A 25,061-nucleotide genomic window follows, 5' to 3' on the forward strand; every position below is an offset into this window, starting at 1 on the left:
CAAGTTTATTGTCATCTGACTGTACATACATACAATCAAACAAAACAACATTCCTCCGGATCATGGTGCACCTACAATACATACATCACACAAAACATAAAACTAAATATTACCACAAATAAGTCAATAAACCATAATTTAAAATGCACGTGAAATGTGCAGCATAGATGTACAGTAAACAGCTCACTAGTGATGCAGCCTTGGTGGCATGATATTCATTAGTTTCAAAGCCTGGGAGAGAAAGATGTTACCCAGTCCTAGTCCTGATACTCTTGTACTTTCTTCCTGACAGTAGTGGGTCAAAGAGTTTGTGGGATGAATGATCAGAGGTATGTTTTGTAACTTCAAAACATTAAACTAACTCAAAGATACAGGAATCTGAAATGAGAGTCGAACTTCATTTTTACTTTACACAAGGCCCGCACATATCATATGATTGTGTCACGACGTTTGCAATTCATGTATTATTACATATAACCATAATGAATTAAATAAACAAAGAATGCTTAATCATACAATATATACACAAGATTACTCAAAAATTAAAATATTAAATATACAACACTCCTCTCTGCTTAGCTATAAATTCCAACTCAATAGAGAATGCATCTCAACTATATACAAAGTATAACATGTAATACAACTACTATATAGACATCCACAGTATAGCCATTTTTATATTGTCCCATTAAGGGCCTAAAGATTTAATCGCTGTTGAGGCTTCTTACTCTTGTGTGTGATAAAGTCTTTCCTGACAAGGGGATTCCTTCTGTTTGGCAGGTGAGTCTTGTGGCTAAAAAAACAATGTCAGGTCCTGGGTGTCCCTCCGTTGTGGTTGCAGGAGTTGACCCAAACTGCAGGAAGTGGTTCTGACAGCAGTAGCCACACACCTTCTTGATCTTGGGAAGGTTCATTTAGTTCACTGGAGTATTCGCTTATTAATCCTTCTATTGCTCCCTTTTGGTTTGTCCTCTTGATTTCCTCATCCACAACATCATCTGATGAAGTCTCTGTTTTCGTATCGCCATTGATTCTTTTTCGACCTTCCATTCATCCAGCTAAGCTTTATTCTTTGCATCTGCTTTTACAAGCAGCATTTTCCCTCCCCTCACACTTGTAGAAACCTTAATACATGCAGAATAGATTCTGGTTCTTCGAACTCAAAAGCTTACAACTTTCCTGAAGCTCCTCGAACACTCTTCCAGCTTAAAACCAAGCTACATTTTGCAAGTAATTGCCTGATTTATCACCTGGTACTTACTATTTTCAGACTTTTGGAAAAAAAAACTCAGTCGAGTCTTTCCTTCTGAAGAACACATGACGTGTTGCTTTTTTAAAAAAAAACTCCACTGTCTCTGAACATGCTGCACTGTTTTTTATACTCGCCATTCCTTACTGTGCTTCCACAGGTCAGTATTCATATCAGGTTTGTTTTAAAAATGTCTCGTCACCACTGTTATGTTTTGCAATGTCAAAACACTTAACTAATTCAAAGACATGGGAGCCCAAAATGTGAGTCTAACTTTGTGGTTACTTTAAGCAAGGCACACACATATCACTCGGTAGTGTCATGATGTATGGAATTCAAGTACTTTTGCGTATAACCAAAATGAATTATATAAACAAAGGATGCTTAGTCACAGAATATATTTACAAGATTACTCAAATATTACTGAAATATTAAATGCACAACAGTAGGGATCCTCAACAATGCTTTTGGGCCCTGCATATACTACACTCTCTGTAAATGTCACAAATAAGTTGGAAGGAGACCCCAGTGATCTGGCAGTTTTTACCATCCTCTGAAGGGTCTAGCAGTATGATGCCTTGCAGTTTCGAAACTACACAATGATGCAGCCAGACAGGCCACTTTTGATGGTGCTCTTGCAGCAAGTTGTTAGAATGGACAGGGGAAGCCTTGCACACTTCAATCTCCTCAGAAAGTGTAGCTAGAGAACTTTCACCTAGAGAACAGTAGGTACTTGGAAAGCACTGTTTGAGAGAGTGATTGAACCTGAGTCAATGACAGCATTTAAGAAGGGTCCACATCAGTATATGAATCATTTAATACAGAGGGCTGCCACATGCAAGCATGGACCAATCAGGCCAAATGGCCTTTGTCATAAACAGAAATGGACTACCTGGTCCACATTTGTGCTAGTATTACATCAACTTTGAACCACCACATCTAATCTTACTTTCCTGCATGCGACGTATATCAGAAGCAACATATTCTTACACCTTCCTGATAAAAAGCTGCTTGTTTCAAATCCTACTTTCATACCTCTGCTCCTACCAGTTTTAAAATCCCCCCTATACATCATATTCAACTTAATAACAAAGATTTGGAAATTCAGGCAAGCAAGATATAGTAATGATTACAGGCTAGCGACAAGGTTCAGTAAAACTTGACTATATAAATTCTGTGGAATGTACTGCAGAGCATCAACCATTTTCTTCACAATCTCAATGGTCAGCAGTACTGTGAACAGATTTTTTGAATTGGTTAGTAATGTGTTTTTTTAATTCACCCATGCCACTACCATAGGAAATATATTGCAACAATTTCTCTTTTGGATCCTTCCACTTTCCCCAAATTCAAGATGTAGCCACAGGCACCCACAAAGGCCCCAGCTACTACACAGTGGCATGCAAAAGTTTGGGCACCCCGGTCAAAATTTCTGTTGCTGTGAATAGCTAAGCGAGTAAGAGATTAACTTTATGCCTTTTGGAAATCAGTTCAAGATGACACATTTCTTTAATATTTTAAGTTCAATTTTAACTTCATCAGTCCACAGGACTTGTTTCCGAAATGCATCAGGCTTGTTTCGATGTTCGTTTGAAACTTTTGAATAAAACTTTTTGACTGCAATGAGCAAAGGTATGTTTGGAGAAAAAAGGGTGCAGAATTTCATGAAAAGAACACCTCTCCAACTGTTAAGCACGGGGGTGGATCGATCATGCTTTGGGCTTGTGTTGCAGCCAGTGGCACGGGAAACATTTACTGGTGGAGGGAAGAATTAATTCAGTTAAATACCAGCAAATTCTGGAAGCAAACATCACACTGTCTGTAAAAAAGCCAAAGATGAAATGAGGATGGCTTCTACAATAGGATAATGATCCTAAACTCACCTCAAAATCTACAATGTACCTCAAGAGGCGCAAGCTGAAGGTTTTGCCATGGCCCTCACAGTCCTCCGACCTAAACATCATCGAGAATCTGTGGATAGACCTTAAAAGAGCAGTGCATGCAAGAGGGCCCAAGAATCTCACAGAACTAGAAGCCTTTTGCAAGGAAGAATGGGCAAAAATCTCCCAAACAAGAATTGAAAGACTCTTAGCTGGCTACAGAAAGCGTCTACAAGCTGTGATACTTGCCAAAGGGGGTGTTACAGAATACTGACCATGCAGGGTGCCCAAACTTTTGCTTCCGGCCCTTTTTCTTTTTTGTTATTTTGATGGAAATAAAGAAGTTTTCTTGCTTAAAATATTCAAGAAATGTGTCATCTTTAACTTTATGCCTTTCGGAAATCAGTTCATTTTTTACTCACTTAGCTATTCACAGTAACAGAAATTTTGACCGGGCTGCCCAAACTTTTGCATGCCACTGTATGCCTGCCTTTTTGTTGGCTACGTGGAACACTCAATGTTGCAAACCTTCCCTGGCAATGCTCCTCAACTACATTGACGACTGCATTGGTGCTGTTTCATCCATCCATGCTGAGCTCATCAATCTAAACAACTTTGCCTCCAGCTTCATCCCTGCCCTTAAATTCACTTGGTCCATTTCTGATACCTCTCTCCCCTTTCTCAATCTGTATCTCCATCTCTGGAGACAAGCTGTCTGCTGATACCTTTTATAAACCAAACGACTCCCATGGCTATCTTGCCTATATCCTCAACCATCAGGCTCTTGAATCAAGGGGGATAACTTCACTCCACTTCATAATTAAAATATTCCTATAACTTATGGACTCCCTTTCAAGGACTCCTCATCACCTGTTCTTGATATTTATTGCTTACCTATTTATTACTATTATTTCTTTCTTCTTGTATTTGCCAAGTTAGTGACTTTCCTGCAGACTGGTTGAACGCCCAAGTTGATGGGTTTCTTTCATCAATTTTATTATAGTTATTATTCTATTAAAGAGTTATTAAGTATGCCTACAAGAAGCTGCAAGTTGTATATAATGATATATTTACTTTAATAATAAATTTACTTGAACTTTGAATTTTTTTGGACTTCTCAACCTGTCTCCTGTAAAAACGCCATTTCCCTTTCTCAGTTCCTTTGTCTCCACATCTGTTTCCAAGATGACACTTGCCTTTCCAGGACATCAGGGATGTCATTCTTCTTCAAAGAATAGGGTTTCCCTTCCTCAACAATTGATGCTCCATTTGCCTGAATATCTGTCCTCATCCAATCTTCCCACCATCTTAATAAGGATAGAGATCCTCTTGGCCTCACCTAGCGCCCAATGAGTCTTCACATCCAACACATTATTCTCCACAACTGCCACCTTCTTCAATGGGATCCTACTTCCAAACACATCTTTACCTTCCTCCGCTCTCCGCTTTCTGCAGGGATCACTCCTTCCATGATTCCCTTGTCCGTTCATTCATTCATCCCCATTAATCTCCCCCCGGCATTTATTCTTGTAAGTGGCAAAATTGCTACACCTGCCCATTCATCTCATCCCTCACATCCATTCAGGGCCCCAAACAGTCCTTCCAGGTGAGGTAACACTTCACCAGCGAATCATTTGGGGTCATCCAGATGTGGCCTTCTCTATATTGGTGAAACTCGAATTAGGCTCCACAGGGGACTGTCTTGTCTCCCTTTCTCTTCACCATTTACACCTTGGACTTCAACTACTGCACGGAGTCTTGTCATCTTCAGAAGTTTTCTGATGACTCTGCCATAGTTGGATGCATCAGCAAGGGAGATGAGGCTGAGTACAGGGCTACAGTAGGAAACTTTGTCACATGGTGTGAGAAGAATTATCTGCAGCTTAATATGAAAAAGACTAAGGAGCTGGTGGTAGACCTGAGGAGAGCTAAGGTACCGGTGACCCCTGTTTCCATCCAGGGGGTCAGTGTGGACATGGTGGAGGATTACAAATACCTGGGGATACGAATTGACAATAAACTGGACTGGTCAAAGAACTCTGAGGCTGTCTACAAGAAGGGTCAGAGCCATCTCTATTTCCTGAGGAGACTAAGGTCCTTCAACATCTGCCGGATGATGCTGAGGATGTTCTACGAGTCTGCGGTGGCCAGTGAGATCATGTTTGCTGTGGTGTGCTGGGGCAGCAGGCTGAGGGTAGCAGATACCAACAGAATCAACAAACTCATTCATAAGGCCAGTGATGTTGTGGGGATGGAACTGGACTCTCTCACGGTGGTGTCTGAAAAGAGGATGCTGTCCAAGTTGCATGCCATCTTGGACAATGTTTCCCATCCACTACATAATGTACTGGTTGGGCACAGGAGTACCTTCAGCCAGAGACTCATTCCACCGAGATGCAACACAGAGCGTCATAGGAAGTCATTCCTGCCTGTGGCCATCAAACTTTACAACTCCTCCCTTGGAGGGTCAGACATTCTGAGCCAATAGGCTGGTCCTGGACTTATTTCCTGGCATAATTTACATATTACTATTTAGTCATTTATGGTTTTATTACTATTTAATTATTTATGGTGCAACTGTAACGAAAACCAATTTCCCCCAAGATCAATAAAGTATGACTATGACTATGAGATGGGGAAGTCACTTTGTTAAGCACATTCGCTCCACTTGCAAAAACCTGGATTGCTCAGTGGCAACCATTTTAATTCCAAATCCTATTCTGAAATATTGGCTCCTCTTTTGCCATGATGAGGACACTGTTAGGGTGGAGGAGCAATGCTTCATATTCCACCTGAGTAGCCTCCAACCTGATGGCATTAACACTGATTTCTCTAACCTCTGGAAATTCCTCCCCTTTCCCTCTTCTTCAGTTGCACACTCTGGCTCCTCTTCTTACCTCTCCTCTTCTCCTCATCTGCCCATCACCTCCCCCTGGTGCTCCTCCTACATCTTTCTCCCATGGTCCACTCTCCTCTTCTATCCGATTCCTTCTTCTCCAGTTCTTCAGTTTTTCCACCCATCACCTAACATCCTCCATCCCCTCTCCCCTTCTTATTCTAGCTGTCACGTGACCGGCAACAATGAATATAGAATTGAGTCAGGTTTTATAAAAACAATCAAACATTTATTAAACTCTGCTCAATATTAAAAAAAATAAACAAACGGAAATCTTAACCGGAAGTAAACTGCTATGCGGCCATTTAACAAACCGCCACTCAGTACTAGTTCTTAAAGCCATAAATGCGAAAATAGCTCTTAAAGTGTTAAATTCAAACACAGTTCTTAGAATGGTAAATTCGAAAGTCCAAGAGATTTATACAGTCAATTAGGAGACTTTCCTGAAGTAAAGAATTCCTCAAAGACATGACGTCACTCCCAATCCCAGCCGGATCCTGCCTTTTCCGCAGGATTCACGACGACGGAAATAAAACGGTTTAAAGGCACTGACCTTTCCCTCTGGATACTAGATACTGTACAACCTTTCTGCTACTTTTAGCAGAGGCTATCTCATGCAGCTCACTCTTCCTTGAACGAATTTAATAATGGTCGATCCTTTCAACCATTGGAACAACTCCTTCAGGGTCCCGTCTTCACTCTCCAATACTACTGAAAAGAGACATCAACAAATCTGGCAGCTATTGGTTAAACTGCTGACCCAACGCTTTTGTACCTTACAATAGAATGTAAAACTCTGTTTTAAATCAAAACTGTGTCATAAGGCAAATATGCAGCAGAGCTGAGTATCTGGCTAACGTTCTAACTGGAAAACTAACTGCGTCACCAGGGGTCTACACTTATATACCTGATGAGAACAGGTCATCGGGTGACTTCACATCGGTGGGAAAATTACATCAGGTGACCTCCAAAAGACCATTACATCATCCTTACAAGACAGTAACAAGATATCCATGAGGTATGTAACATAGCTTCTTCCTCTTCCTTTCCAGTCCTGATGAAGGGTCACAGCCTGAAATATGGACTGTTTCTTTATTTCCATAGATGCTGCCTGACCTGCTGAGTTCCTCCAACATTTTGTGCCTATTGCTTTGAATTTCCAGCACCTGCAGAATCTCGTGTCACATCTGTATAGCTAATGTCTCTTGACTATAATTCTCTGAATCTATGTACTGTGATGAAAAGATAATAGTCTTGGCAACCTCAGCTAAGCTGCAAGGTCCAGAACTGTGTATTTATTTCCTGGAACCATTTGTATATGATGTAATCCATTTCCATACCCACAGGAAAAATTACAAACCCATTGCTTAAAAAAGATAGATGTATGTTGATTGTTTTTCAGTTTTCAAGTTCTTTCACATTTCAGTTTCAAATATTTACAATACTAAAAAATTTAAGTACAAACAGTCTGCTCGAGAAACTCAAGAGTCAAGCATCAACCCTGCAAGACAAAGGATTATTGATGCTATGGGTTGAAACCCTACATCAGGGCTGAGAGTAGAGAGGTGAGATGGTCAATATTAAGTGGAACAGGACAGTGAACAGAAATATTTCATCTCACCGCTCCACTCTCAGTCTTAATGTAAGATTTTGACCTGAAACATCAACAATTCATTTCCTCCCCCAGATGTTGCTTGTCCACTGAGTTCTCCAGCAGATTGTTTGCTGTTGAGATTTCAGCAGCTGCAGGCCCTCGTATTTTCAACTACCAGAACAACCCAGCCAGTCAAACAGTACATAGAGAGAAAAATAAAGCCACTTAACATTTTGGCTACCTCAAAATAGTGGGTAAAGAATGGACAGGTCTCAGTTCTAACAATACAGCTGGGTGTTGCAAAGAAGGTGGTTAACAGGTTTGTTGAGACAGGGACACTTAAAATGAATAAGCACATTAACCATTTACAAACAGTAAAACATTCAAATATGTTGTCACCTTAAGTTACAGAAACTACAACACTAAATACTCAGCAACACTTCAAACTCAACAGGTACTTTACCAAGTCTCCCCAAGTTACACAACTACAAAATTACGCTTTCAAGTATGTGTATGGCCCTTCTATACCTGCAGTACACTTTCCCAATGGTTCTTCAGCAATACGGCGGCCTCAGTGTGAAGATGAGCTACTGGAGACAAAGGAAAGCTAGCCAGTTTCTTGCACAATCTATTCTTATACCGCCGAGATGTCTAAAACTGGACACTGGTGCCGTAGCACACAAGGCAAGCAATAGGAAAGAGCTGCTGCAGCCTTCAAGCAGGCTAATTGACAACTGGTACAGCAGAAGTGGCTTTTGACCAACAAGTAAACAGTCTTGTGCAGTGGCCCCTTCATATCAGATAGTGATGCAGCCTATCAGAATGTTCTCCACAATCCATCTATAGAAGTTTGAGTGTTTTAGTTAACAAACCAAATCTCTTCAAACTCCCAACGAAATATAGCCACTGCCTTGCCTTCTTTACAGCTGCATGGATATTCTGGGTCCAGATAGATCCTCAAAGATCTTGACACCCAAGAACTTGAAATCTCTCCACTTCTAATTCCTCTATGATGATTGGTTCGTGTTCCCTTGTCTCACCTTTCCTGAAATCCATAATTAACTCTTTCATCTTACTGATGTTGAGTGTAAGGTAGTTACTGTGACACTACTCAACTAGCTGGTATATCTCACTCCTGTTCACCTTCTCATCTCCATCTGAGATTCTACCTACAACGGTTATTTCATCAGCAAATTTATAGATGGTGCTTGAGCCATGCCCAGCCACACAGTCATGGGTATAGAGGGAGTAGAGCAGTGGGCTAAGCACACACCCCTGAGGTACACCACTAATATGACCAATCACACAGATTGGGGTCTTCCGGTTAGGAAGTTGAGGATCCGACTGCAGAGGCCCAAGTTCTGTAGCTTATCTATCAGGACTGTGGGAATGGTGGTGCTAAATATTGAGCTATAGTCAACGAAAATCATCCTGACATAGATGTTTGTATTATTTGTAAATGACGGTAGGGTAAACGGGAAACTTATTTTCAAAAATCTGACGGAGTGAGAGAGAACAACAATCAGAGTTGTGGCAGTACCCAGCAGAATTTCTTAGGTAAAGATGGGCTGAAATTTCAAACACCAAACTAAAACAATTGATAAAACACCAAAATCAAATACTTATTTGCAGTTAAGGAGAACAAAATTATGACAGAATAGAGTCAATCTACATTTCAGTAATCTTATTGAAAAGTAGATCTAGCATGGCAAACTGATTGGCTTATACCGGTATAATACTGAATAAACACTTGACACTCCATTTTGAATATAGTAGAATCCTGCATTACAAGGGGTTACATTTCCAGGAACATTCCACTCCCTCCCTCTTTCCCCTTCCTCACTGCCTCCCCCATTCCTCACTCCCTCAATCCCACCCCCTTCCACTTCCTCACTACCGCCTTCCTCACCGTCCCCTTCCCACCCACCCCTCCCTCCCCAAACTTCTCCCCCCCACCTTTCCCCTCACTCACTCCCTTCCCCTTTCCCCTCACTCACTCCCTTCCCCTTTCCCCTCACTCACTCCCTTCCCCTCATTCGCTCCCCCCAGACAGGTGTCTCTGCACTTACGGTCCGTGTCAGTTCGGCGGCCACGGCCGGGTGTCGGCTCGACCTCGGCCGGGTGTCTCGGCGCTCACGGCCCGGTGCCGGCCGGGTGTCTCGGCGCTCACGGCCCGGTGCCGGCTGGGTGTCTCGGCGCTCACGGCCCGGTGTCGGACGGGTGTCTCGGCGCTCACGGCCCGGTGTCGGCCGGGTGTCTCGGCGCTCACGGCCCGGTGTCGGCCGGGTGTCTCGGCGCTCACGGCCCGGTGTCGGACGGGTGTCTCGGCGCTCACGGCCCGGTGTCGGACGGGTGTCTCGGCGCTCACGGCCCGGTGTCGGACGGGTGTCTCGGCGCTCACGGCCCGGTGTCCGTTCGACCTCGACCGGCAACAGGACGAGTGAGCGATTTCTCGTCGCTCCGGCCCACCGTCAACACCTCGGCAGCCGCCAGGGGAGCAGAGAGACACACACACACATCCACCCCCTTCCTGAACAAGGCATTCATTCCTTAAAGTACAAACACGTTGAATTAGTTCCTTTGCTTCGGAAACCTAAGGACTATGCACATAATTCTGTGCGATTGCCTAAATAATTATTATTCTTAAACGGGGATCTTCCCTCTGCAACATTGTGGTACATTCCAATCACGGTCCTGGCCCCGCCCCCTGGTGGCGGACCGAGCAGATGGGCGGCCGATTGGAAGCGCCTCAGAAACAGGGTAAAAACATAATTATTGCCTTGGAAGAAAACTGTTTTCAAACTGACGTCGGGCTATGGAGCGCGAGTGACATGAATTGGGGTGCTGCGACGTTAGAGCGAAGCGCTGATTAATGCTGAGTATGCCAACTTCCAGTGCTGCACTCTGCTGGCACTTGGCACAATGTCAGACGTGTAGGACTTAAGGTATTCAAATATTTAGTTTCTGGTTTGAGTAGTTTAGCCCTGGGTGTAGTCGCACGCAAGCATCAGTGTGTCTGCTGCTTCTGGGTGACTGTAGGTTCAAATTCCGGAAAACAGCGCCAGTTTTTAGATTCAGATTCATTATTTAATCACATTTACATCGGAATATACAGTGAAAGGCGGCCACTTGCGTTAAACCCTCAACGCAACCTAAGGACGTGCTGCCAGCAGCCTGCAAGTATTGCTTCACATTCCGGTGCTAATGTTGCGTGCCCACCAAGCTGAACAGAACAAGACAAGCGCATTCAACCCTTGGACAGCCCTCCGATCACCAGAGCCTGGACTGGACTTTGCTTCTAAATCTGATGGCAGAGGGGAAGAAGCTGTTCTTAAAGCTTGAGTGAGAGTATTCAGGCTCCTGTACCTCCTTGATGGGAAGAGTGTTTGTCGTGAATAGTGGGGGTCCTTAATGATGGATGCTGCCTTTTGAAAAATTTCCTTGATGGTGGGGAAGATAGTGCTCGTGATTGAGTTGGCTGAGTTTTCAGGTTTTTCTGATCCCGTGCATTGGCCTCGTCCGTACCAGACAGTGGTGCAACCAGTGCAACCATGCTCTCCGCGGTACATAAAACATAGGAACAGAATTAGGCCGTTCGGCCCATTGAGTCTGCTGCGCCATTCCATCAGGGCTGATTCCCAATCCCACTAAACCCCATACAGCTGCCTTCTCACCACAACCCCTGATCCCCCAACCGATCAGGAAACCATCAGCTTCCGCATTAAGTATACCCACAGACCTGGCCCCCACTGCAGTTTGTGGCAGAGCATTCCACAAGTTCACCACCCCCTGGCCAAAAACATTCCTCCCTGCCTCCGCTCCAAAAGGTCACCCCTCAACTCTGATGCTGCCCCCCAACCCCGGATATCCACACCCCAAGAGACATCCTCTCCACATCCACCACATCCAGTGCCCCCAACACCTGGTAGGCCTCAATGAGATCTTCCAGTACCCCTCCAAACTCCAGTGAGCACAGGCCAAACGCTCCCCACATGTTAACCCCCTCACTCCCAGAATCTTCGCTGCAAACCTGTCCTGGACTCTCCCCAGCAACAACACATCCCCTCCTAGAATTGAGTACCCCTCCAAACTCCAGTGAGCACAGGCCCAAAGCTGCCAAACAATCCCCACATGTTAACCCCCCCCACTTCTGGAATCAACCCCGCGAACCTCCCCAGACACTCCCCAACAATGACACATTCCCTCCTAGATTTGGATCCAAAACTGTCGCCAATACTCCAAGTGTGGCCCAACCACAAAGCCTCAACACCACCTCCCTGCCTCTACATTCTACTCTCCCTGAAACAAATGCAAACATTGCACCCGCTCCCTCCCCCCAACCAACCACCACAGACCCAACCCTCCGGGAGTCACGCACAGGGACTCCCAAGTCCTTCTGCACCTCTGATGTTTGAACCTTCTCAAATGGACCAGGATAGACAGAGGAGATGTGATGTACTTGGATTTCATAAGGCCTTTCACAAGGTGCCACACATGAAAGCTGCTGAAGAAGCTAAGAGCCCATAGTTTAACTCGAGTGAGTGGAAGATTGGCTGATCAGCACAAGGCAAAGCAAATAAAGGGAGCCTGTTTTGGTTAGCTGCTGGTGGTGTTCCAGAGGGGCTAGTATTGGGACTGTTTCTTTTCACGTTGTATTGCAACGATTTGGTTGATGGACTTGATGGCTTTGTGGCCAAGTTTGCAGGCAATGATGCAAAGACTGGTGGAGGGGCAGGTAGTGTTATGTCTGTATAACTACACATCAATTAAAATAAAAGCACACGTGGATGGCTTTAACTGGTGTACTGTATTCACATTGCAAGGAGAGAGAGAGACAGAGATCAATGCAATACGTAGACAGCAGATCAATGCGCTTGGGTAAGTTATCAGTCCAGACGCAGTGTTAAGGGGAGTCATTGCTCTACAAGAATGTGAACCATACATTACACTTCCTCCCCTTTTAGATTAATGTAACAATAAACTGTATATATGACAAAACATTCAATTTCCCTTCAACAAACCATATTCAAATAAACATGCTTTCACAATAACAGTCCATAACTAACTTCACTATACCAGAGAGTCGGTCTTTTGGGTGACGCTGGGTTTCTTTCAGGATAGCACCTTTGGACTGGTGGAGTGACTTCAGGTATGGTCACTTCCTCTGTTTCAGGCATCACATTGTTGTTAGTGACATGATCGTTACTGAGAGGTAAGTCTGGTGGGTGTAATGTGTCCATCTTGTTGGATGCAGCCAACTCGGGTGTGTTCTTCGGCTGAGCATCCAGTACCTGGTCCACATGACGTCCCCGTGTATGATCGCCAACATCCACTGTGTACATCAGTGGTCCAGATCTTGTGCTTTCCCACCGGGTGTCCACTTGTCTTCTTGGTAATCACGCGCTAGGACTTCCTGCCCAACCTTGAAGCTCCTTGCTGATTCACTTGGCATCTGGCTGAACTGTTGATTTGGCATCTATTGAAATTGACTGCAGTCTTTGTTGACGTGCCAAATCTCAACTAATCCCAGCTTCCTCATTCCTTATGTGGATGCTGCACGTACTGATGTGAGTGGTCTTGGATTCCATTTTCATCTGGGTTTTGCTGTTAAGACTGTTCCCATGTCTAACTCTCTAAAACTTTGCAGCTTATTGCTCTACTTGACTTTTTGGCAGCACTCCATGTTCCCATAAAGCTTGTTCGGAAGCTTGATATTTGATATCTGTAAATGTGAGAAACAAAATTACAGTAATAGAGCTCTAAACCACAGGATCAGGCCCTCTGCCCCATCTAGTCTGTATCAGACTGGTCTTCTGCCTTGTTGCAAATCCTGCAACTGAACCATTTGCATTCGATACCTCTCTTACCCACGTACACATCCAAATTATCCTATCCTAACCTATTTAACCTTTCCTTACAACTCAGTTCCTCGAGTCCCAGCAATATACTTCCACATTTTCTCTGCACTCTTTCAATCTAACTGATACCTTTCTTGTAGGTACGTAACCAGAAATGCACACACTACTCTAAATTTGGCCTCACAAATCTCTTATAAAACTTCAACATAAATCCCAACTTCTGAACTCAAAGTCATGATTTTTGAAGACCAATGTGCCAAAAGCTTTCTTTATGACCCCATCATGACACCACTTTCCACAAATTATGGATCTGCATTTCCAGGGCTCTCTGTTCTATTGCTTAACTCAGTGCCCTACCATTAACTGTATTACCCTGGTTTGTCCTGCCAAGGTACAACACCTCACACTTGTCTGCATTGAATTTCATCTCCTATTTTCAGCCCTTTTTCCATTTAATCCAAATCGCTTTGTAAGCTTTGATGACCTTCCTCATTGTCTACTACACTCCCAGTCTTGGTGTCACCTGCAAACTTGCTGTCCAGTTTACCACATTATTGTCTAAGTCGCTAATGTAGATGATAACATCGGACCCAGTACAGATCCCTGTAGCACACATTTAGTCACAGGTCTCAAGTTGGAGAGATAACCACCCTCTGGATTCATACATAGAACAATACAGTACAGGAACAGGCCATTCAGCCCACAGTGTTGTGGTGAACCAGCTAAAAAGCAGATCAAAAACACCCAAACACTAATCCCTCCTACCTACTCCATGTCCATATCCCTCCATCTTCCTTATATCCATGTGCCTATCCAAATGTCACTTAAAAGCCTCTAATGTATTTCCCTCTACCATCATACCAGGCAGCGCATTCTATGCATCCATCATTATTGGATGTCAATATTGAATCCATTTGACTATTTCATTCTGAATGCCATGTGACTTAGCCATCTGAACCAGCGTCCCATGCAGGATTGTCAAATGCCTTGCTAAATTCCATGTAGATAATGTCCACCACTTTTTCTCATCATCCTCCATGATAAACTCTGTGAGATTTGTTAGATGTGACCTGCACTGCACAAAGCATACTCTATACTTTATACTTTATTGTTGCCAAACAATTGATACTAGAATGTACAATCATCACAGCGATAATTGATTCTGCGCTTCCCACTCCCTGGATTACAAATATTAAATATTAAAAATAGTAAAAATGAGTAAATATTAAAAATTTAAATTATAAATCATAAATAGAAAATAGAAAAATGGAAAATAAGGTAGTGTAAAAAAACCGAGAGGCAGGTCCGGATATTTGGAGGGTACAGCCCAGATCCGGGTCAGGATCCATTCAGCAGTCTTATCACAGTTGGAAAGAAGCTGTTCCCAAATCTGGCCATACAAGTCTTCAAGCTCCTGAGCCTTCTCCCAGAGGGAACAGGGATGAAAAGTGTATTGGCTGGGTGGGTTGTGTCCTTGGTTACTATCTTATATATTCTTTTCTTTGGAATATCTTCCAATAATTTAACTACAACTGACATCAGGCTCTCTAGTTTATCATTTTTCTATTTATTCTTAGTGCTTTTCTTAAACAGTGGAACATTTGCTATCCTCCTGTCCTCTGGCTAAGGACATTTCCTCCTGTGGCTAAGGACATTTTAAATATTTTGCCAAACTCCTGCAATTTCTGAACACAAAATACTCTGCAGATGCTGGGGTCAAAGCAACACGCACAACACAATGGAGGAACTCAGCAGATTGGACAGCACCCTTGGAAACGAACAGTCAACTTTTCTGGCCAAGACCCTTCGTCAGAACTGAAGAGGGAAGGGGCAGGGCCCTATAAGGAAAGTAGGGGAGGGTGGGAAGGAGAAGGCTGGTAGGTCCAGGTGAAAAACCAGTAAGGGGAAAGATCAAGGGGTGGGAGAGGGGAAGCAGGGAGATGATAGGCAGGAAAGATGAAGAAGGAATAGGGGAAAACACAATGGGTAGTAGAAGGAGGCAGAACCATGAGGGAGGTGATAGGCAGCTGGGGGAGGGGGCAGAGTGAAACTGGGATGGGGGAAGGGAGGGGAAGGGGATTACCGGAAGTTGGAGAATTCAATGTTCATGCCAACGGGCTGGAGACTACCCGGACGGTATATGAGGTGTTGCTCCTCCAACCTGAGTTTAGCCTCATCATGGCAGTAGAGGAGGCCATGTATGGACATATCCGAATGGGAATGGGAAGCAGAGTGAAGTGGGTGGCTACCGGGAGATCCTGTCTGTTGTGGCGGACGGAGTGGAGGTGCTCGACGAAGCAGTCCCCCAATCTGTGTCGGGTTTCACCGATGTAGAGGAGGCCGCACCGGGAGCACCGGATGCAATAGATGACCCCAACAGACTCACAAGTGAAGTGTCGCCTCACCTGAAAGGACTGTTTGGGGCCCTGAATGGTGGTGAGAGAGGAGGTGTAGGGACAGGTGTAGCACTTACGCTTACAGGGATAAGTGCCGGGTGGGAGATCCGTGGGGAGGGACGTGTGGACCAGGGAGTTGCGGAGGGAACGATCCCTGTGGAAAGCAGAGAGGGGTGGAGAGGGAACGATATGCTTAGTAGTGGGGTCCTGTTGAAGGTGGTGGAAGTTGTGGAGGATAATGTGCTGGATCTGGAGACTGGTGGGGTGATAGGTGAGGACAAGGGGAACTCTGTCCCTGTTGTGGTGACGGGAGGATGGGGTGAGGGGCAAAGTGCGGGAAATGGAGGAGATGCGGGTGAGGGCATCATTGATGACGGCAGAAAAGAAACCATGATCTTTAAAGAAAGAGGACATTTGAGATGTCCTGGAACAGAAAGCCTCATCCTGGGAGCAGATACGGCAGAGACGGAGGAACTGGAAATAGAGAATAGCATTTTTGCATGTGGCAGGGTGGGAAGAGGTATAATCGAGGTAGTTATGAGAGTCAGTGGGCTTGTAGAAGATGTCAGTGGACAGTCTGTCTCCAGAGATGGAGACTGAGAGATCGAGAAAGGGGAGAGAAGTGTCCGAGATGGACCAAGTGAATTTGAGGGCTGGGTGGAAGTTAGAAGCAAAGTCGATGAAATTGACGAGCTCAGCATGGGTGCAGGAAGCAGCACCAATGTGGTTGCCAATGTTGCGAAGGAAAAGTTGGGGAGCAGTACCAGTATCATTTGGAGTATAGACTGTTCCACATAACCAACAAAGAGGCAGACATAGTTGGGGCCCATGCGAGTGCCCACAGCTACACCCTTGGTCTGAAGAAAGTGGGAAGAGCCAAAAGAAAAGTTATTAAGTGTGAGTACCAGTTCCGCCAACCGGAGGAGGGTGGTGGTGTTGGGGAACTGGTGAGGTCTATTGTCCAGAAAGTAGCGGAGGGCTTTGAGGCCTTCTTGATGGGGAATGGAAGTGTATAAGGATTGGACGTCCATAGTGAAAATGAAGCAGTCGGGACCGGGGAACTGGAAGTTATTGAAGAGGTGGAGGGCATGGGATGTATCCCGGATGTAGGTGGGGAGGGACTGAAGTATGGGTGTCAAAATGGAGTCTAAGTAGGCAGATACAAGTTCGGTGGGGCAGAAGCAGGCAGAAACTATTGGTCTACCGGGACAGTCAGGCTTATGGATCTTGGAGATGAGGTAAAATCGAGCAGTGCGGTGTGTGGGAATTATGAGTTTTGTGGCTGAGGATGGAAGGTCTCTGGAGTTGATAAGGGCAGTGATGGTACGGGAGACAATGGTTTGATGTTTTTTGGTGGGGTCCTGTTCCAGGGGTAAGTAAGAGGAGGTGTCAGAGAGCTGTCGTTTGGCCTCAGTGAGGTAGAGGTCCATCCACCAGACTACTACAGCACCACCTTTGCAGATTTGATGGTGAGGTTGGGATGAGTGCGGAGAGAGTGGAGGGCAGTGTGTTCAGAGGGAGTGAGGTATGACTGGTGGAATTTTCAGAGTCAAACGATGCAGTTGGACACTGACAGAATTTTTCAGTTACGTTCAGGAAAGTTTTCTTTATCAATATACAGTATATAGGTCTTAACTAGAGAGAGAGAGCAATATCGGATGTCCAATTAGTGGACGAGATAGGCAAGGTGACAGAAATGTATGTAGGGGAATACTTTGGATCCAGTGATCGTAATTCCACTAGATTCAAGATAATTATGGAGAAGGATAGGACTAGTCCTCAGGTTGAGATTCTAAATTGGAGAAAGGTATCAGAAAGGACCTGGTAGGCATGGATTGGATATGTTGTTTTCTGGCAAAGGGATGTCTGGTAAGTGGGAGACCTTCAAAAGTGAAGTTTCGAGTGCAGAGTCTGTATGTTCGAATAAAAGGCAAGATTAAAAGGTTTAAGGAACCTTGGTTTTTGAGGGATATTGAGGCCCTAGTTAACAAGAAGAAGAAGGTGCATAGCAGGAATGAGCAGCAAAGGAACAATTTAGGCTTTAGAGGAGTATAAGAAATGCGAGCGGGAAATCAGGAGGGCTAAAAGAAGGCATGAGGTTGTTCTGACAGACAAGGTGAAGGAGAATTCCGAGGGCTTCTGCAGATATATTAGGAGCAAAAGGATAGTAAGGGATAAAATTGATTCACATAAACATAAGTGTGGTCATTGATGCATGGAATAGAAAGAAATCCGGAAATCTTAAATGGATTGTTTGTATCTGTATTTACTTAGGCAATGGACACAGAGTCTACGGAAATGAGGCAAAGCAGCAGCAGGAGAGATTGCGCAAACAACAACTGTTGCCCAGTACTTCACCAGTTGCAGCTTTATGAGAGAGAGGCAAAGAGAACGCCACTGTTGAAAAAAAACTCACCCATGAAATCTTGGCTGGAAAAAGGTTCTATGGTCTGATGAAACCAAAGTTGAGCTTTTTGGCCATCAGACTAAACACTATGTTTGGTGTGAAGGCAGAGGGTAAAATGAATACAGCAAAATACAGGGAAATCCTGGAGGAAATCCTGATGCAGTCAGCAAGAGAATTGCGACTTGGGAGAAGATTTGTTTTCCAGCAAGACAATGACCCCAAGCGCAAAGCCAAAGCTATACAAGAATGGCTTAAAAACAACAAAGTTAATGTCCTGGAGTGACCAAGTCAGAGTCCAGACCTCAATCCAATTGAGAATTTGTGATTGGACTTGAAAAGAGTTGTTCACTCACGATCCCCGTGCAATCTAACAGAGCTTGAGCGGTTTTGTACGGAAGAATGGGGGAAAATTGCAGTGTTCAGATATGCAAAGCTGGTAGAGACCTATTCCCACGGACTCAAGGCTGTAATTGCTGTCAAAGGTGCACCTACTAAATACTGACTTAAGGGGGGTGAGTAATTATGCAATCAATTATTTTGTGTTTCATAATTGTAATAAGTTTAGATCAATTTGTGGAAATTTGTTTTCACTTTGATGTGAAAGAGTCTTTTCTGCTGATCAGTGTCAAAAAAGAAAAATCCACTGTGATTCAGTGTTGTAAAACAATGAAACATGAAAACTTTCAAAGGGGGTGAATACTTATTATAGGCACTGTATATACATATATTATGTTAAAATGGTTGTGGTGATGGTAGTGTAGTGGGTAGTTGTTGTCCCTCTCACTTTCAGCTTCCACCGCTAGCTAGCAGTCTTGTGAAAAGGAGAGTCTCTCCCAGCCAGCACATAGCCTCTCCAACAGCAAGCCTCTTGACATGTCTCCTCGCTGGCAACACACAGAAACTGAGCTCCTTTTGGACTCAGGTTGAACTACAGGGGACGGGGAGGAGGTCTGGCCCTTTTGCACGTATCATGCTGGCCACCGGTGTGTGAACACACCCCGGTGCTTATGAACCAGATCCCCAGCTATGGGTAAATAGACCGACTGCCTTGTGGGCAGCCTCGGGAGAGACAAAGGCTACGGGAGTAAACCCAGACAGCAAACCTGGAGTGGAGCCCCTAAGGCGGCTGGATGCCATTGAACATCCTTCCAGCAGCTCCTGCAGCTAAGCTGGTGCCAAACATATTGCTTCATAAGCTTTCCTTTGGACTACAGGGGTGAGGCCGAGAGGGAGATCTTGACAAATGGGCATCTCAGGATCTCTGTACCTTCCACCCAGGCCTGTAATAATGATCATCATGACCCATTGTCCTTTGATACAGATGGATGCCAACCAACCATATGTATATACATTAAATAGTTAAATTAATAGGTAGTGCAAAAATAAAAATAAAGAAGTAGTGAAGTATGTTTCACAGGTTTAATGCCCATTCAGAAAGCTGATACTGAACTGTTGAGTGTGTACCTTCCAGCTTCTGTACCTCCTTCCTAATGGTAGCAAAGAAAACAAGGCATGTCCTGGGTGATGGGGGTTATTAATGATGGATGCCATTTTTTTGAGGTGTCGCTCCTGGATACTACGGAGGCCAGTGGCCATGATGGAGCCAACTAAGTTTACAGCTCTCTGCAGCTTATTTCAATCCTCTACCATAGCCTACCGCATGCACCCCCCCCCCCCCATGCCAGACGGTGATGCAGCCAGTTAGAATACTCTCTATGGTACATCTACAGAAGTTTGCAAGTGTTTTTGGTAACATACCAAATCTCCTCAAACACCTGATGAAATAAAGCCACTGTCTTGCCTCCTTTGCTGCTGCATCAACATGTTGGGTCCAGGTTAGATCTTCAGAGATACTGGCACTCAGGAGCTTGAAATAACACACTCTTTCCACATCTGACCCCTCTCTGAGGACTGGAGTGTGTTCCCTCATCTTACCCTTTCTGAAGTCCACAATGAGTTCTTTAATCTTGCTGACTTCGAGTGCGAAGGTGGTGTGTACTTCTCATATGAGACCACTGATAACAGTAAGTTCCACTGAAACTGCATTGATAACATTTATCAATGAAATAACCAGGTTCAAGCCACTGAAACCAAGAAGTTTCCAGAATAATATAGAAGCAACTGGAACCACTGAAAAACTCACTCAGCAATTACATGTGATTATATAAAAATGTAAGTATCTCAATGTGTACTTAAGAATGTATAAAAAATTGTAGTTTTATACATATAAAAAAATGGAAAAGGTTATATGTGTGAAAAAAGTACATGATAATTGTGAATTCCTTATCCAAATAAAAATAAAATTAAAAAAAAATGTAAGTAAGCATAAGAAAGCTAAACTGCAAGAAAAATAATAGATCTACAGCCCAACCTAACCCTGTTCTTTTAGTCCGGATGCGGAAACCCAAAATGTCAACTCTCCATTTCCCTCCACAGATGCTGCATTTTCATTAATAAGTTTTTGGATTAATAACATTTAAATTATCGTGAGTAATTTCCGGTATCATGAGGACGAGAGAGGTGCTTTAGTCTCTCCCTAGCTTATTTTATTTAGGCTGGCCGGCGTTGTAGTGGCATCCGCAAAGAACTTTGAGGCAAGTGGTCTCAGGTTTGAATCTGACGGGCTCCTTGCACGCTTCCATCCGTGCTGGGCTGAGCATTGAGCTAGTAACTTGGCCTTATTAAAAAACAGACAGAAGTGCAAGGCTGCTGCCTGAAGAACCGCAAGGTGTGGAAAGGAACAAAACAACTTATTTTACTTCGGGTGAACAGTAATGTATTCAGTGGTGTGCCTTTAATTTGTAAATATTCTAATACTCGTTCCTGATGTCACCATTTTCTCTGTGGCATTTGCTTAATTCTGTGTTTATTCTCTTATAATCATGTTTCTTTTTTAAGAACATAAAGCATAGAACAGTACTGCACCATACAGGCCCTTCAGCCCACAATGTTGTGCCGACTTTATAACCTACTGTAAGATCAATTTAACTTTTCTCACCTACGTAACCCTTTATTTTTTCTCACAACACGCTGGAGGAACTCAGCAGGCCGGGCAGCATCCGTGGAAACGATCAGTCAACGTTTCGGGCTGGAACCCTTCGTCAGGACTGTAGAGGGGAGGGGGCAGAGGCCCTATAAAGAAGGTGGGGGTGAGTGGGAAGGAGAAGGCTGGTAGGTTCCAGGTGAAGAACCAGTAACGGGAAAGATAAAGGGGTAGGGGAGGGGAAGCGGGGAGGTGATAGGCAGGAAAGGTGAAGAAGGAATAGGGGAAAACACAATGGGTAGTAGAAGGAGGCGGAACGAAGAGGGAAGTGATAGGCAGCTGGGGGAGGGGGCAGAGTGACATGGGGATAGGGGAAGGGAGGGGGAGGGAATTACCAGAAGTTGGATAATTCTGTGTTAACTACCTTTATTTTTTCTATCATCAACTACCTGTGGCAGAGCATTCTATGCTCTCACCAATCTCCCTGTACAAAACATACCTCTAACATCCCCCGTATACTTTCCTCCAATCACTTTATAAACATGCCCCCTAATATTAGTGACTTCCACCCTGGGAATGAAGTCTCTGGCTATCTATGCCCCTTATCATCTTGCACACCTCTGTCAGGTCAGCTCTCATCTTCCTTCGCTCCAAACAGACAATCTCTAGTTTGCCTAGGCTACCCTCATAAGGCATGCTCTCTAATCCAGACAGCATCCTCTGCGCACTCTCTAAGGCTTCTTCATCTTCCCTATACTGAGGTGGCCAAATATGAACACAATACTGCAAGTGTGGTCTAGCCAGTGTCTTATAGAGCTGCAGTATTACTTCACAGCTCCGGAGCTCAGTTCTCCTATTTAGCTGTTCCATTTCTTTTTAGTTATAAGGCTGAGTAAGTGTGAGCATTTTCACCCAGGTTATTTGTGAATCCTCTGGCCAGACTGAAACCAGCTTTTATCCCACAGTTATCAGACCCTTGAATGGACCTCTCATATGCGAAAGACCGAACCTTTATCTCCCAATTTACTATGCTGTGGCCTTGCACTTTTCCTTTACCCTCACTACACTTTATTTATAACTACAACATTGTAGTCTACATTCTGTCTTTCTTTTTTTCTTATGTATGGCATGATCTGATTGGATGGCATACAAACAAAAACTTTTCACCATATCTTGGTACAAGTGACAATAATATAGAAATACCATTAGATTTCCGGTGGAAGTTTCATCTATATTAGCTTATGTTTGCCATGTTTGTAATATACTGTGCTGCTGCTGATAAAAAATGCTCATTTCCATAGTATTATTGACTACGTACGTATCCCTATGACGACAATATACTTGAACTTGAATTTGACAATATGCAGGATGAACCAGTATTGGAGTAGGAAAAAGTACCAGCTCATGTACAATTCTGGCATATAGTTGAAGTATTTTGTACCTTGCTGTGCAATACCAACCCTAGAGATTATACTGCTCCCTCCCAGGCAATAACTTGGCTTGTACTTCCTGAGGGAAGGCAGTGGAAAGATGATTCCGTCGACATGTTTGAACTTACTGCCTGTTATGCTACTGACGTTTAGGGCAGCAATGAAAGTTCTCCATCTCTGGCAGTGTTCAGGGTTTCCTTCATCGTGTCAGCAGCTTCCTCTCGGCTTTCACTACTGTCAGGTCCCGGGTGGAGACTCAGGAATACCATTGCATTTAGATGTAGAAGGACTCTTCATTGCTGTTTCCATAACAATTTTGTTTTATAGTCAGGTTTGTTGGCCCTGAGCTGAACCCCTGAACCTGGAGGACCGGTGGACCACTCTTAATCTATCCTCTACACTTTGATCTGTTTGGCATGGGTGATCCTACCAAGAGCCAAAGCATAAAGCCCAGACTCCAGCCAACATCGCTCTCTGGGTCACTGAGGCACGCAAGTCTCCAAACCACAACAAGGTTGTGGTCCTCTTGGAGGTGATGTATTTGAAGCACGGCTTGGAATGGCAGCATAGCAGTTAGCATAACGCTTTACAGCCCCAGTGACCCAGGTTCAAATCCCACTGCTGTCTATGAGGAGTGTCTACTTTCTCCTTTCTCCATGTGTTTCCTCCTGAATTCCAAAGATGTATAGGTGAGTAACTCGCGGGCATGCGATGTGGGCACTGAAGCATGGGGACGCTTGTGAGCTGCCTCCAGCACATCCTTGGACAGTGTTAGCCATGGACGCGAATGAAGCACCTCACTGTATGTTTCGATGTACATGTGACAGACAAAACTTATCTTTATCTTTAAGCATCTGATAGTTTAGCTGGAAAGAAAATGGCTCCTTTCCAGGGCAAAAGAAAAAGAAAGCCGGGAGAACTCAGTGGGTCAAACAAAATCAGCGGAGGTAAAACATGCAAGTCAAAGTTTCGGGTTGAGACCCTGCATCAGGACTGAAAGGGAAGAGGAAGGATTGCCAGTAGCTAGCAGTACAATGGAGATGGGATAGGGGATAGGTGGAATGAGATGGGGAGGGGACTATAGGCAGTTAGAACCAGGTGAGGGGAGAGGATTCGGAAGGGGAGATGGTCAGATAGGTGAAGAGAGAGAATAAAATGAAGTAGACAGCGCAACATGACCCACCCAGCCAACACACTTTTCGTCCCTCTTCCCTCCGGGAGAAGGCTCAGGAGCTTGAAGACTCGTACGGCCAGATTTCCCAGCTTCTTTCCAACTGTGATAAGACTGCTGAATGGATCCTGATCTGGATCTGGGCCGGACCCTCCAAATATCCGGACCTGCATCTCGGTTTTTTTTGCACTACCTTACTTTCCATTTTTCTATTTTCTATTTATGATACATAATTTAAATTTTTAATATTTACTATTGATTTGTAATCCAGGGAGTGGGAAGTGCAGAATCAAATATCGCTATGATGATTGTACATTCTAGTATCAATTGTTTGGCGACAATAAAGTATAAAGTATGTGTGAGAGAAGAGCCCCAAAGCTGCAAATGGAAAAGAGGGCTTTATTATAAATGGTAGTGCAAGGCAGGAAGTTAGGAAGCAGTTTCCCACGCAAAAAAAATAGCACTTTCTGCCTGAAAACAGAGGGAACACTGAAGCTTTCAAGACTGAGATCAACATGTTTTTGTTGGGTAGCCATGGAGAGGATAAGGAACAGCTGTGGCAAAATATAGTTTTCAAAATATTTTTATTAGAATAACACATTTAATGGCAGTGCTACCAAATAAAGTTTGACAATGTGCTACAGATTAAGGGACTGCTAATAGTAAAGCTCAAAGAGGTAGATCTCATGGAGTGAAAGCCACTGTGGCGGGGGCTCTGTAACACAGCTCCTAGGCTGCAGATAATGGACCAACTAAAGTCAGAATCCCTCAATGTGCAGGAACTCGAGAAGGATTGTAGAACTAGAGCATATTATCGCCACAGGTGCATTTGGAAACATAGGTGGAAACTTTAAAATTGGGGCATTGTTTAACAGAAAGCTAGAGTAGGCCAGTGAGCAGAGTAATTTTTTTATTATTGTCAAATGTATCAAGGCACTGTGTAAAACTTGCCTTACATACTGTTCACACAGAATATTTAATTACAACAGTGCATTGAGGTAGTGCAAGGTAAAGCAGCAATGGAGTGCAGAATAAAGCGTTACAGAGAAATTGCACTGCAGGTAGATCATAAAGTGCAAGGTCATAATGAGGAAGACTGTGAGATCAAGTGTCTATCTTATTGTAAACGGGAATTGTTCAATAGCCTTATAACAGCTGAATAGTGTCGAGTATTTAATATTTCAGTAATATTTGAGT

At 44.0% G+C, this 25,061-nt stretch overlaps 2 protein-coding genes across 2 annotated transcripts in view; one reads left to right on the plus strand and one right to left on the minus strand.

Annotated features, from left to right (window-relative positions):
- LOC134336850 (NADPH--cytochrome P450 reductase-like) overlaps window positions 1–10,198 on the minus strand; it is a 102,147-nt gene extending 91,949 nt beyond the window's left edge. Inside the window, exon 1 of the mRNA XM_063031428.1 lies at window positions 9,689–10,198. The gene's annotated coding sequence lies outside the window, so the exon portion shown is untranslated. The remainder of the gene's footprint in view (window positions 1–9,688) is intronic.
- A 155-nt stretch (window positions 10,199–10,353) lies between these two features.
- The window catches only part of LOC134336851 (transmembrane protease serine 6-like), a 64,255-nt gene continuing 49,547 nt past the window's right edge, over window positions 10,354–25,061 (plus strand). The window contains exon 1 of the mRNA XM_063031429.1: window positions 10,354–10,379. The gene's annotated coding sequence lies outside the window, so the exon portion shown is untranslated. The remainder of the gene's footprint in view (window positions 10,380–25,061) is intronic.

This window comes from Mobula hypostoma, chromosome 23 (genome assembly GCF_963921235.1).
Source record: "Mobula hypostoma chromosome 23, sMobHyp1.1, whole genome shotgun sequence".
Classification (NCBI taxonomy): domain Eukaryota; kingdom Metazoa; phylum Chordata; class Chondrichthyes; order Myliobatiformes; family Myliobatidae; genus Mobula; species Mobula hypostoma.